Here is a 15,344-nt window from a genome sequence, read left to right as displayed (position 1 = left end):
CAGCAGCAAAGAAGCTGGAAGAAGATTACAAAATTCCATACAAATTGGTTAATGTTCCATAGAGGAATAATAACTGTTGGAGTTTTATTTTCTATAAGCTATATAAATCATTTGCATCTCTACAGGACAAAGTTCTTTGGATAACAATAATTTTTGAGTGATATTAGCAAAATTATTTTATACCTATTTCTGTTAAACCACATATAAAATATCTTTTCTGATTACAATAGAATAAAACTAGAAGTCAATAACAAAATGAAAACTGGAAAATATGCAAATATATGGAAATTAAATACTGCTTTCAAATAGCCAATAAGTCAAAGAAAAAATTATAAGCTAAATTAGAAAATATCTTGCAACAAATGAAAATGAAAAGAAAACATAATTATGTTAGGTCAAAACTTAAATGAGGTATCAGAAACAGTGCTAAGAGGGAAATCTGCAGTTGTAAACATGTTTAAAAAGAAGGACTTCAATTCAACAACCTAACTACAATTGAGAAAAAGAAGAAAAAATTAAACCCTAAGCTAGCAAAAGGAAGTCAAAAGGTTAGAATGGAGACAAATGAGATAGAGAATAGAAACACAATGGAAAAAAATCAGTGAAACCAAAATTTGGTTCTTGAAAAAGATTAATGAAATTTAGAAATCTTTAGCTAAATTGATTAGGGAAAAAAGGGAAGAGAAGAAAAGTCAGATTACGACAAACAGAAATGAAAACAGAGGCATTGCTACTTACTTTATAGAAATATAATAAGAAGGAATATGAGAAAGTAGTAGCAACAATTGTAGACCAACAAAATGAATAGCCTAGATGAGATTTACAAAGTCCTAGAAACACACAACCTACCAAGATTGAATCACGAATAAATAGAATATGTAAATAGACCTCTAACTAGTAAGGACAGTATATCATTAATTAAAAATTTCCCAAGGCAGAAAAGCCCTGGATCAGATTGCTTCTCTTGGGATTTCTACCAATCTTTCTCAAATTCTTCTGAACTATTGAAGAGGAGGAAATACTTCCTAACTTGCTCTTTGAAACCAGCATGTCTCTGATACCAAAGCCAGACAAAAATACTACAAGAAAAGAAAACTACACACTTTTACTTTTGAATATGATGTAAACATCCTCAACTATCAAACTGAATTTACGAGCATATTAAAAGGATTATATACTGGGACCAGGTGGGATTTACTCTCAGAATGCAATGATGGTTCAACATATGGAAATCAATTAATGTAATAAATGTTAATAGAATGAAAGAAACAAATCACGTGATTATGGAAATTGATTCAGAGTTTTTTTTTTTTTTTTTTACAAAATTCAACACCATTTTATGATAAAAAAGAGTCAGTAAACTAGGAATGGAAAGAAATTTCCTCAACATAATAAAGGTCACATAAGAAAACCTTCATATCCAATGGTGAAAGACTGAAAGCTGTTTTTGTTGAGACCAGGAACAAGAAAAGGATGCTCCTCTTTTGCAATTTCTTGAAGAAGTAAAATGATCTCTGTTCACAGATGGCATGATCATGTATGTAGAAAATCCAAAAGATTATACATAAAATTGTCAGAACTAATAAATGAATTCAGGGAAGTTGCAGGATACAAAATCATTGTACAAAAATCAGTTGCATTTCTATACAAAAACAATGGCAATCCAAAGAGGAAATAAAGGAAACAATTCTATTTATAATAGCATCAGAAAAAAATAAAATACTTAGGAATAAACAATCAAGGAGGCAAAAGTCTTGTACCCTGTGAAATATTGCTTAAAAGAAATTAAAGAATACACTAAAAAATGGGAAGACATCATTTGTTCACAGATTGAAAAGATTTTATGTTGTAAAATGCCAATACTATCCCATGTGTGCATGCTCGGTTGTGTCCGAATCTTTGCAATCCCATGGACTGTAGCCTGCCAGTCTCCTCTGTCCATGGAAGTTTCTGGGCAAGAATACTAGAGTGGGTTGCCATTTTTTACTCCAGGAGATCTTCCCAACCCAGGGATCAAACCCCGGTCTGCATCGCAGATGGCTTCTTTATCATGACACCTGGGAAGCAATACTATTCAAAGTGATCTGCAGCTTCAGTGAAATCCTTATCAGAATCCCAATGATTTCTTTTTCAAAAATAGAAAAATTTATCTTAAAATTCAAGGTACCCTGAATAGCCAAAGAAAACAAAGTTGAGGACTCATAATTCCAGATTTCAAAACTTATTACAAAGCTACAGTAATTTTTTTAAAAAAGTGAGATACTTGGCATAGAGACATACACAAATACAAATGAAATAGAATAGAGAGATCCCAAGCAAATCTTTTCACATAAATAAACCTTTGCACAAGATGCCAAGACCATTCAATAAAGAAAAGACAGACTCCTCAACAAATTGTGCTAGAAAACTGGATATCCTTATGCAAAAGAGTGAAGTTGTACTCTTACCTTACAACATATACAAAAAGTCTACTCAAAATGGATCACAGACTTAACTGTAAGAGCTCAAACTATAACACTCTCAGAAGAAAACAAGAAAAACTTCATAACATTAGCTTTGGCAACAATTTCTTTGCTATGCCACAGAAAGCACAGTAACAAAAGAAAACATACATAAATTGGACTTAATCAAAATTTAGTTTTGTGCATTTCAAAGTACACTATGAACAGAGCGAAAGACAACCCACAGATTGGGAGAAAATATATGCAAACCATAGATCTGATGAGGGGTTAATATTCAGAATTATAAAGAATTCCTGCAACTTAACAACAACAATTAAAACAACCTGATTTAAAAATGGGTAAAATACTTAAATAGATATTTCTCCAAAGAAGATGTACAAAGGCCGATAAGCACATGAAAAGATGCTTCACATCACTGACTGGTAGGGAAACACAAATCAAAACCCCTATGTGATATCACTTCACACACATTAGAAGTATTGGAAAAGATGTGGAGAAACTGGAATCCTTGTGTATCACTGGTGGGACTGTAAAATGGTGAAGCTGCTGTGTAGAAAATTAAACACAGAATCACCATATGATGAAGGAATTCCAGTTCTAGGTATATACTCAAAAGAATTGGAAGCAGGGACTTAAACACTCATGTTCACAGCAGCATTATTCACAATAGCCAAAAGATAACAACCCAAATGTCTATTGATAGGTGAATGGATGAACAAAATGTGGTATACAAAACATGGGGTATTATTAAGCTTTAAAAAGGAAGGAAATTCTCCGAAATGAAAAGCTTCCCTCCTGCGAAGCCCTTCCTCGGGGCGCTGTGCAGCGAGGCCCCTTGGGCGGTGGCAACGCCGTGGCCCCGGAGGTTCCGGAGCCGGTCCTATGGTGCCCGGCGCTCAGAAGTGATGAACTGATCAGATAGACGAGGCCGGTCTTGTCCCGCGCCATTGATTATCGAGGCGATTCTGATCTGAAAAAAAAAAAAAAAAAAGTAAAAAGGAAGGAAATTCTAAAAATGCTACAAAATTGATGAACTTTGAAGACATCATGCTAATTGGTATGTCAGTCACAGAAGAATAAATACTCTATGGAGCCACTTATATGAGGTACTTAGAATAGTCAAAATTCATAGAGACAGAAAGCAGAATGCTTGTTGCCAGAGTCTGGGGGAGGAAGGAGAGATGAATTACTGTTTAGGGTGAATGGAGTTTGAGTTTGGGAAGATGAAAAAGTTCTGGAGGTGAGTAGTGGTGATGGTTGCATAGCAGTGTGAACATACTTACTGTCACTGAATTGTACACGTAAAATGGTAAATTTGGGGTTATGTATATTTTACCACAATAAAAAATCATTTGCATTTTTATAAGTTAACACTGATACTTCCTTACACAATTTAAAAATGTCTAGTCAATAATTAAGCAAGATACATATCACTAGAGCAGGGTTTCCCAACCTTGGCACTACTGATATGTTGGGACAGATGATTAATTTTTGTGGACACTGTCTTGTGCCTTGTAGGGTGTTTAGTAGCGTCTCTGTCCTAGATGCCACTAGCACTCTTTCCCCTGTGTGACAACCAGAATTGTCCCCAGACATTGGCAAATGCCACATCCTTACTGGTTGGGAATTACTAGTAAGAGTTCTGGAAATTTTGACTTGATCTCATACTGAGAGTTGTCCAAGCAGCATCAACTTGGAAGTCTATAGCTATAAATTTACTCCTTGAGGTATCAATTGTTAGACATTTCTGGTAAAATCTTTTCTACCAACATCCTAAGACCATCATTCCCTGTTGTAATCCAACTTCCAGAGTCTGTATTAATAGTTTAGAGCAGAGCAAGTTCATAGCTCAGAGAACTGACCCCCTTCATGGTGTGCATGAAATATTTATGTAATTGACTTGAGTTCATAAATAGACAAACAAGACTATTAACCCAAGTCTCCATTGTATTTCATGTGGTAGAGAAAGTTTATCAGCATCCTCCTACACGGTTAGACTAGACTCCTAATCATTGCTGCAATGAGGAATACATTATTAGCCATGTCCAAATCAGAGCCAGAAGCAAGCTTGTCTAAGGACCTGAAACAACCAAAACCATGGAGCAGGGATGGAGGGCAGAGAAGCAGAGTCAAACAGACGATTCCTATTACCACTTGGGATTCACTCCGGGGACTAACAAAATACGTTCCTGGGCTTACCCGGCCTAAGGGGTGCACTTTTTTGGGGCAATGATGTGCTGAAAGTTGAATTTACTTCGACATCACATTGGGATCTCCAAAACTGTCCAAGTATATCGCATGGACTGAATGGTGCCCCCTCCAAATGCATTTGTTGAAGCCCCACCCTCACCATGACTGTGTTTAGAGATAGGGCCTGTGAGGAAGTGATAAGGGTGCCCTAATCTGGCAGGGCTGGTATCCTTATGAGAGGAGGAAGAGACACCAGAGCTCTTTCTCCACCACTTGGGGACACAGCAAGGGGGCAGCCACCTACAAGCTCAGAAGAGAGCTCTCCCAGCATCTCATCATACTGGACCCTGGTCTTGGACTCATAACCTCTAGAACTCTGAGAGAAAAATTCCTATTCTTTAAGCACTCTATCTGTTGTATTTTGTTATGGCAGCTGAGCAGGCTCAAACAGTGTAATTCCCCCAAAGTTGTCAGCATGACTTACAAATACAGGGAGAACAAGTGTCAAAGATGTATTTAGCCCTTCAATGAGGGCCCAGCATGATGGGCCTGGATTCATCCTCAAGGCCCTGGGTCATCCTGCTGTGCTGCTTTCTTTTTTAAAAAAATTACTTTATTTTAATTGGAGGCTAATTACTTTACATTGCTGTAGTGGTTTTTGCCATACATTGACATGTATGACATTTGCCATACATTGACATGAATCAGCCATGGGTGTACATGTGTTCCCCATCCTGAACCCCCCCTCCCACCTCCCTCCCCATCCCATCCCTCAGGGTCATCCCAGTGCACCAGCCCTGAGCACCCTGTCTCATGCATCAAACCTGGACTGGCGATCTGTTTCACACAGGATAATATACATGTTGCAATGTTATTCTCTCTAATAGAGAGACCTGTCATCTATTGATTGCTTATTAAATGCACACAGTTCTAACTACTTCATAAACTGTAACTTTGTCCAATCCTCACAAAAACTGCAATTAAACTTATCTTATACCTTGGGACACTAATGCACAAACAAGTTACTTGACCAAAGTCACAGAGTTAGTGGCGAAGTCAAGATTCAAGCTCAGGCAACCTGGTATACTTACCTATACATCATGTCATCTCCATCCTCACTACTCTCTCTCTGTCTTAGAGCACCTGGCTGATTATTGCTCAGTCAAATTCTTTTTGTTTTAACCAGTCCTTCTAACAACATGAGGATTAACTCTGGAGACTGTCATACCTGGGTTCCAGTTTTATCTCTGCTACTGAATAGCCATGTAATCTTGGTCAAGTTATTTATTAGGTCTAATCCTCAGTTTTCTTGTCTATAAAATGGGTGCAATAGTAGATTCTATTTCAAAAAGTTTCTGTGAGAATTAATTGAGATGATGTAAATAAAATGCCTGATATTAGCAGACATTTGATGCTAGTTCTATTAGCCAGCTAATCATATATTATTCTTCTCTTGAGTGCAGGATAGAGATTTTTGTCCTAGGATCCACAAGCCAGCATGGGGAGAGGCTGACAGGCAGGCAAATATCTTGTGTGCACATTGATTTTTTTCTGGGGAGAAAACCTATAGCTCTTACTATATTCCCAAGAGAATATGGAATTCCCCAAAAGTTGGGAACTACTGAACTTCAAGTGAGCCTCGAGGCTGAAACCTGAGTTGTTCACGTGTCCTGCCCTCAGCACAGCTGGGCCACAGCAGGACTTAGGTCTTTTAGGTTTCCTCCCCTGATCACAGTGCTGGGCACACAGCAAGCTTTCAGCAGAGGGCATGGAATTGGATTCCACTGGAATTTAGCAGCTAAGTCAAGGCCGGTGATGGTGAGATCCCTGATGTTACCAACCTGTCTTCATTCCATTGAAAAACGCCCACTTGGGACCTCCCTGGCAGCCCAGTGGTTAGGACTCTGCACTTTCACTGTCATGGCCTGCAGGAACTAAGATTCCACAAGCTGTGCAATGTGGGGGAAAAATGCTCACTATTAAAAGATTTCCAAATCACATCTTTAATCCAATAACAATATTTCAAAACTGGGTATCCCAAATGCTGAATTGGAAAAGGAGACTGATGACATCAACCAAGCTGCATCATGACCTTTACTGCTAGCTGACTGCTACGTGGGGGAAGGGGGTGACTGTTTATATGGGAAGTCTGTGTTACCTCTTTTTGCCCTGCCTTCACTCAAGTCCTTAAAATAATAGCAGGTACCGAGAGTCAATTCTTACGTAGGTTGATAAGAAGTCCAGGGTCTCCAAGGAGGAGAAAGGGGTCTGAGATTCTCAAGGAGGAGAAAAGGACAAACTTTTTTTCTCTAAGCCCAGAGCTAATGATTATACAACAAAACAGCTCATCTTGCTCAAGGATATGTTTTTCCTTAAACTCTGTACCAATGATTGTATAACGACAATGTATCCTGCTTGAGGACATGTTTCTCCTTCTTAAGAATCTTCTGACTAATCCTGTCATCTTAAAGTGTATGTCTGGTAAGATCTTTCTATTGTTAGTTCTAATCCCATTATCTTAAAATGTACATTGTAGGATGGGTCTGGTAACACCTTTACAACCTTGAGACATTCTTTTGATTTACTGTAATAACCAACTGAAAAAGTATATAGCTCCCTTGGTAAGACTAGTGAGGAAGGGGGACACTCTCCATCCCCCTTCTGATGTCTATGTCAGAAGCTTTCTCTGTCCCTTTTTATACTTTAATAAAACTGCTACAAAAGTTCTTGAGTGATCAAGGCTGGTCCTTGGTTCTGAAGCTGTATCTTCTTCAGAGATCATGAATCCGACATCATTCACTGCAAGCTCTCATCTTGGGGGCTTGTCTGGGATCTTCAGGACAAGGTAAGGACACGCAGAGCTCTAGCTCACCTGTTCTTTTAGTATACATGTTTGTCCTTTTACTTTACTAACTCTATGGTGTGTCTGTGTATGTGATTGACGGAGAGCCTAATACATACAGAAATAAGTACCAAGTGAACATTGAGCCCTGCTCTGCAGTTTCGTGGTGCCTCATAATGACTGAAGGCAGCCCCAAGAGGGGAACCTTGTTGGGGGTTTATACCAGCTTGCCAATGCCAAGAGACACCCAACATCCCTGCAAGGGGAGCGGCCAGAAATGGGTGAAGTGTGTGGACCAAGCTGTCCTTTCTCAGTCACCTTATCTGGTGTCTTTGACCATTTTGTAACTTCCTGGGGAATTAGAACTACTAACCTAATCTGTTGGATCATAGAGTTTCAACAGACTTGTGATCCATGCCATTACCATGTACCTTTACTTAGACCCCAAACTTGGTAGTCATGAGGAACCCACACTTGCTAGGAGCACGTTTGGGAATGAGGACAGAGGTCACTTCTTCCTAGCTGGTTGCCCCTTCACCACCTCTTTTGCTATCATATGTACTGGTGTGGCGACACTCAGGAGGGACATCTTGGGTTTTTTGTTCATCCTTTTATGACTCACCACTTTTACTGCAGTCAGGACTGTACTCAGGAATGTGCATGGGCACACAGAACATGGAAGCTTCTCCTTGTAGCCCTAGCTTGGGAAATATTCTGGAAAGTTACTCTGTTACACTCTGGGTGGCATCAGAGGAAAAAGGCAAATCAAACAAAGGTCTTGGTGGTAAGAAACTAGAAATCAATTTGGGATGCACCAGGTCTACCCCTGGTGCATCTCTGCCCTGCCTCAATGGTAGAATGAGCGGGCTGATGGGAATGAGTAAGGTGCCTATGTCAGTAAGGGACAGACTAAGTCAGACTAGGAAAGAAAAGCTTTGCTGGAAAGTCTGTCTCCACCCTCATCTAAAGCAGGGAGGGACACCTCCGGTGGAAAAAAGCCATGGCCATGGATGCTGCTTTTTTCTCTCTTACAGATAGGAGCTAGCAGTTCCAAGAACTACTCCTTTAAAAAGTATTTAAAAAAAAACTGGGACAAGTTTGATTCCCAGAGTTTAAAAAAGACATGTCTGATCTTCTGTGATACTGAATGGCCACAGTATCCTTTGGAAGAAGGGGAACGCTAGCTGGTTGGAGGGTATCTTAATTATAATATTGTTTTATAATTAGACTGGTTCTGTAGAAAACAAGAGAAATGGGTAGACGTGCCATATGTGTTGCTCTTTTTCTCTCTGTGAGACATGCCAGACTTGTGCAGATTTGGGTGTGAAACAGTCAGCTCCCTCCTGTCCTCTTACTTTGCCCCTGGATCTGGAGCTTCCAATTGAACAGACTGAGAATCAGGCCACCCTTCCAGGAGGGGTTGCCTCAGCCTCAGTAGAAATTCAAACAGTCCCAATTGTGGTTGAGGATCCAAAAAGTACATAGAAGCCTTTATGGGACTAACTTTACTTTATGACCTTACTTGGAGAGATGTAACATATGTCTTGGGACAGATGCTGACTCCTGATTCAAGAGCTTGAGTTTTGGGGGAAGCTACTACTTTTGGAGATGAATGACTTGAATGTGAGGCAAGTGGAAAGAGAGAACACAAAATAGCCCTCCTCCCTCCTGGGAGCTGAGCAGTTCCCGTAACCGAGCTAGACTGGGACTATAACATAGCTAAATGAAGATGGGATCAGAGCCTTCTTTGTCAGATGTACTCTTGAAGGACTTGAGCAAGCACATGCTAAGACTTTAAACTATGCTAAGTTGGCTGACATAGAACTGGGAGAAAAGGAAACTCCTAACAGAGACTATGGGAGGCTCTCCACAAGTTTACTGACATTGACCCCAAAAGTACAGAGGGAGGAATGATCTTAAAAGAGATTTCTCACTCAGTCAGCTCCAGACATCCACCGTAAACTACTAAAACATGCATTCGGACCAAATCAGTCTTGAGATAAACTGCTGCAACTGGCTCAGACAGTTTACTATGGGAGGGAGGAGGAGGAGAAGAGGCAGAAAAAGACCAGGACGACTGAAGCCCTAACAATGGCTTTCAGATCCGTTTTAAAATAGCCTCAAAAATGCCCAGAGGAACCCAGGTGAAAAGGGACAGCCTTGCTATTACTATGGAAAGGAGGGCCACCTCAAGTGAGGTTGCCCTCAGGCATTGAAGCCGCCCCACTCCCTGTCCAGTCTGTAAAGGACTACACTGGAGGAGAGACTTCCCCCAGAGGCATGGGCCTCAGGGGTCAGACACTCAGGACAATCAGGACTGAAGGTGCCTGGAGGTCCCCACGTGAGTCCCCATCCTAATAACACCTGAGGAACCCTGGGTATTAATAACTGTGGGGGGGCCAGTCAGTTGATTTTCTTTTGGACACTGGGGCAACTTTCTCTGTGCTCACTGAAGCCTGCTTTCCTCCCGATCCTCTACTGGGGCTGTCTGGATGAGCCAAACACTATTTCAGTCATCCTTTAAGCTGTAACTGGGACTCTACGCTGTTTCTCATGAGTTTCTGATTGTGCTGGAGTCTCTCCCTCATGCCTTCTGGGTAGGATGTACTGAGCAAGGTCCAGGCCTCTGTTTTCATAGTATGGAGCCTGCTCTCTCCCACTATTTGAACAAAATGTAAATCCTAGAGTGTGAAATGATGGAAAAACTGTGGGTCGAGCACAAAATACTGTTCCTATCCTTGTCAAGCTAAAGACCCTCATCTATTTCCATATCAAAAGCAGTATCCACTGAAACCTGAGGTTAAGGAAGGGTTAAAACCCATCATTGAAAATTTAAAGAAACAAAAGCTATTAATTCCCTGTAACAGCCCATGCAACACTCCTATTTTGAGTGTAAAAAAAAAAGTCAAATGATAAATGGAGACTAGTTCAAGATTTATGAATAATAAATGAGGCTATGGTTTCTTTACACCGCTTGGCACCTAATCCTTATACTTTATTGTCTGACTTTTAACTTTGATTATACATTATCTTGGTTTAATGACTATTTTGCTTCACATAAGTAGGTAAATGGGTCTAGAACTGGTGGTTTTCTCTCTCATGTTTATCAAATATGGAATGAGGTCATATGGCTAACTCCTGAAAAGGGACACCTACTATCTAACACCCCCATATGCTGGGAACCAATAGAGCCATCCCTGGAAGTGAGCCAACAACTTAATTATAATGACTGGAAACAATTGGGATTTTTGCCCCAAGAAACAAGCAGTGTAATCATTCCTATGTGTTCCAATCCCAGTGCAGGTTCTCCTTTTGCCTGGCCAGGCGCTAATTGGGACTGGATCCCTCAGTCATGCTGGCTTGCTCCAGACAGGACCCACTGGATGTGTGGCTCTTATCTATGGGCATGGCTTCCCCCTGGCTGGATAGGGAGATGCACCCTAGGTCTAGATTTTATTCATGACTTCATGCTTTCAGTTTCCAGAGAAGCCTGCTAATCTGCCACGCCTTAAAACTCACTGGACCAGGTATGTATTTCACTGGTACGATTATCTGGCTGCAATTCTTTCCCTCTCTGGGAACTACATACAGAGGTTATGCTACAAGTTGATGCTCTGACTAACTTTACTCAACGGACTTTACAAGATTCTCAAAAAGTCTATTTCAGCCCTTAATGCTGAACAAATACAAATTAGAAAGGTGGTTTTGCAAAACAGATTGGCTTTAGACATTCTAATGGCTGCACAAGGAGGAACTTGTGCCATTATTCACACCCAGTGCTGCACATATATACCAGATATGAGCGCTAATGTTACCCACTTTACTATGCACATGAACAAGATGATTCAGGCTATGGATTCTCCTGAAGCCTCAGTCACCTCACTTTGGGAAATGTTAACTAGCCTCCATGGTGGAAAACTGTCTTAATCATAACAATTCTAACTGTTCTGTTTTTACTGTTTGCTCCCTGCATCTGTAACTGTGTAACTGGACTTGTTTCTAACCGTGTGAAAGCTTTTAAGTTACAAATGGTTGTCCAGGCTCCTAGAGTGCCACAGCCTCCTTCAACTATTACTTGGGGCCCCTGGGTCAGAGACTCTCAATATGAGGGTTAGGGGAATATGCTGCCTCAACAATTTAGGGACAGTGCCCCATGCAGGAAGTAGTTATGGAATGAAAACACCACCCCTTTTCCTTGGCAACATAATTGTCCTAAAAGAAAAAGGGGAAAATGAGAGTCAGTTCTTAGGTTGGAAAAGAAGTCCGGAATCCCCAGGGATGAGAAAGGGGTCTGGGGTTCTCCAAGAGAAGAAAAGGACAAACTTTTCTTCTTTAAGCCCAGAGCTAATGATTACACAACAAAACAACTCATCTTGCTCGAGGGTAGGCTCTTCCTTCAACTCTGTGCCAGTGATTATATAACAACAATGTATCCTGATTGAGGACATGTTTCTCCTTCTTAAGAAACTTCTGACTAACCCTGTCATCTTACAGTGTCTGTCTGGTTCAGTTCAGTTCAGTCGCAGAGTCGTGTCCGACTCTTTGCAACCCCATGGACTGCAGCATGCCAGGCCTCCCTGTCCATCACCAACTCCTAGAGTTGACTCAAACTCATGTCCATTGAGTCAGTGATGCCATCCAACCATCTCATCCTCTGTCGTCCCCTTCTCCTCCCACCTTCAATCTTTCCCAGCATCAGGGTCTTTTGAAATGAATCAGTTCTTCGCCTCAGGTGGTCAAAGTATTGGAGTTTCAGCTTCAACATCAGTCCTTCCAATGAACACTCAAGACTGATCTCCTTTAGGATGGACTGGTTGGATCTCCTTGCAGTCCAAGGGACTCTCAAGAGTCTTCTCCAACACCACAGTTCAAAAGCATCAATTCTTCTCCACTCAGCTTGCTTTATAGTCCAACTCTCACATCCATTCACGACTACTGGAAAAACCATAGCATTGACTAGATGGACCTTTGTTGGTAAAGTAATGTCTCTGCTTCTTAATATGCTATCTAGGTTGGTCATAACTTTTCTTCGAAGGAGTAAGCATCTTTTAATCTCATGGCTGCAGTCACCATCTGCAGTGTTTTTGGAGCTCCCCAAAATAAAGTCTGTCACTGTTTCCACTGTTTCCCTATCTATTTGCCATGAAGTGATGGGACCGGATGCCACGATCTTAGTTTTCTGAATGTTGAGCCTTAAGCCAAGTTTTTCACTTTCCTCTTTCACTTTCATCAAGAGGCTCTTTAGTTCTTCTTCACTTTCTGCCATAAGGGTGGTGTCATCTGCATATCTGAAGTTATTGATATTTCTCCTGGCAATCTTGATTCCAGCTTGTGCTTCTTCCAGCCCAGCGTTTCTCATGATGTACTCTGCATAGAAGTTAAACAAGCAGGGTGACAATATACAGCCTTGATGTACTCCTTTTCCTATTTGGAACCAGTCTGTTGTTCCATGTCCAGTTCTAACTGTTGCTTCCTGACCTGCATTCGGGTTTCTCAAGAGGCAGGTCAGGTGGTCTGGTATTCCTATCTCTTTCAAGATTTTCCACACTTTCTTGTGATCCTTACAGTCAAAGGCTTTGGCATAGTCAATAAAGCAGAAATATATGTTTTCCTGGAACTCTCTTGCTTTTCTGGTAAGATCTTTCTATTGTTAATTCTAATCCTGTTATCTTAAAATGTAAATTGTGGGAGTGGGCCTGTTAAGACCTTTACAACCTAGAGACATTCTTTTTATTTACTGTAACAACCAATTGAAAAAGTATATAGCTCCTTGCTAAGACTAGTAAGGAAGGGGGACACTCTCCACCCCCCATTTGATGTCTGTGTCAGAAGCTTTCTCTGTCCAACTCTGCTATACAAATGCTCTTGGGTGATCAAACCTGGTTCCTGGTCATCCCCAAGCTAAATCTTCTTCTTCAGAGATCACAAATCTGACATCATTCACCATAAGCTATCACTGCTGTGTAAAGAGTGGAAATACAAAGTGTTTATTTTAATTTTTACCATTCTACTTGTCATTTGTTATACTCATCCACAATTCAAAAATTATATATATACACACACACACATACATGGGACTTCCCAAGTGGCTCAGTGGTAAAGAATCTGCCTGCCAATGCAGGAGTTGTGGGTTCAATCCCTGAGTCAGAAAGATCCTCTGGAGAAGGAAATGGCAACTCACTCCAGTATTCTTGCCTGGAAAATCCCATGGACAGAGAAGCCTGGTGGGCTACAGTCCATGGGGTTGCAAAAGAATCAGACAGAACTTAGCAACTAAACAACAACAATACATACATACATATATATATATATTTAATATTTTTGTATCACTTTAATGTCCATTCCTCACTTTATTTTTTGCTATTGATTTATTACTTGCTGTTTATTTTATATTTATTTCAGACTATAGAAGTGATGCTAGACAAAAAGTAAATTCAAGAAATTTTTAAAATTCAAGTTCAAAATGGGTCATAAAACAATGGAGACAACTTGCAACATTAACAAAGCATTTGGCCCATGAACTGCTAATGAATGTATAGTGCAGGGGTGGTTCAAGAAGTTTTGCAAAGGAGATGAGAGGCTTGAAGATGAGAAGCACAGTGACTGGCCATCAAAAATTGACATCGACCAATTGAGGGCAGTCATCAAAGTTGGCCTCCTTACAACTACACAAGAAGTTGCCCAAGAACTCAACTCTGACCATTCTATGGACATTTGGCATTTGAAAGACAGGTGAAAAAACTTGTATGTCGGTGCCTCATGAGCTGTCTGAAAATAAAAACATCATTGTTTTGATGTGCTGACTTCTCTTGTTCTATGGGACAACAATGAACCATTGTTTGATCAATTTGTGACATGGGACAAAAAGTAGATTTTATACAACAACCAGCAACAACCAACTCAGTGGCTGAACTGAGAAGAAGCTCCAAAGCACTTCCTAAAGCCAAACTTGCAGCCAAAAGAGGTCATGGTCACTGTTTGGTGGTCTGCTGCCTGTCTGATCCACTACAGCTTTCTGAATTCCAGCAAAACCATTATATCTGAGAAGCATGCTCAGCTAATAGATGAAATACACTGAAAACTGCAAAGCCTGCAGCCAGCATTAGTCAACAGAATGGGCCCAATTCTTCTCCACGACACTGTCTGACCACAGGTCACACAACCAGTCCTTCAAAAGTTGAATGAATTGGTTATGAAATTTTACCCCATCTGCCGTATTCACCTGACCGCTTGCCAACTGACTACCACTTCTTCAAGCATCTTGACAACTTTTTTTTTTAGTGATAAAGACTGTTCATTTTATTAAAAATATAATCCAGCAAAGGAAGCAAAGACGATCACAGTCACTTGTCCACTTTGGTCACACAGGGGAAGTGGCAGGGCTGGTATCAAGAGCCCTTCCTCCTCTGCCATCTCCATAATAATCTTTATTTTTGTCAGAAATAGAAAGTTGCAGTATCACTCACTGGGGAGACAGGGCCATCAAGAGGTTAACTCTTATTGCCTCTGCTCAAGTAAGCACTGTGGGTCCTGTTTCCCAACTGTTGTTTCCATGCTCACCATCCCTTTTCCTGGCCCATCCCCATTCCTACATTTAATCACACACATCTCAGTGAGATGGCTAGGGCTTTATTACAAATGTAGTTGACTGCTTAGAACTCCCTCTCCAATCTTTCTTTTCTACACTCTTCTCAATGAATCCCTTCAGGACAGGGCAGTAGGCCATCATGGAAGAGAAATATGTGGAGACTGAAAAGGAGCAATGGTTTCTCCAGTCTTTTGAAACAACCATCAAGTCCTCCTGGCTCCAGCTAAGAATCCAGTAGAAGAGTAAGATTCAGAGTTAGCTC

At 40.6% G+C, this 15,344-nt stretch overlaps 1 non-coding gene across 1 annotated transcript; it reads left to right on the top strand.

Moving 5' to 3' along the window:
- Positions 1–3,248: 3,248 nt before the first annotated feature.
- On the top strand, positions 3,249–3,435 carry LOC133070922 (small Cajal body-specific RNA 2). Its single transcript, XR_009696309.1, has one exon. It is a non-coding gene; the product is annotated as a small Cajal body-specific RNA 2 (non-coding RNA).
- The last annotated feature ends 11,909 nt before the right edge of the window (positions 3,436–15,344 follow it).

Source organism: Dama dama, chromosome 15 (genome assembly GCF_033118175.1).
Source record: "Dama dama isolate Ldn47 chromosome 15, ASM3311817v1, whole genome shotgun sequence".
NCBI lineage: Eukaryota > Metazoa > Chordata > Mammalia > Artiodactyla > Cervidae > Dama > Dama dama.
This window is presented reverse-complemented; position numbering and strand designations above follow the sequence as displayed.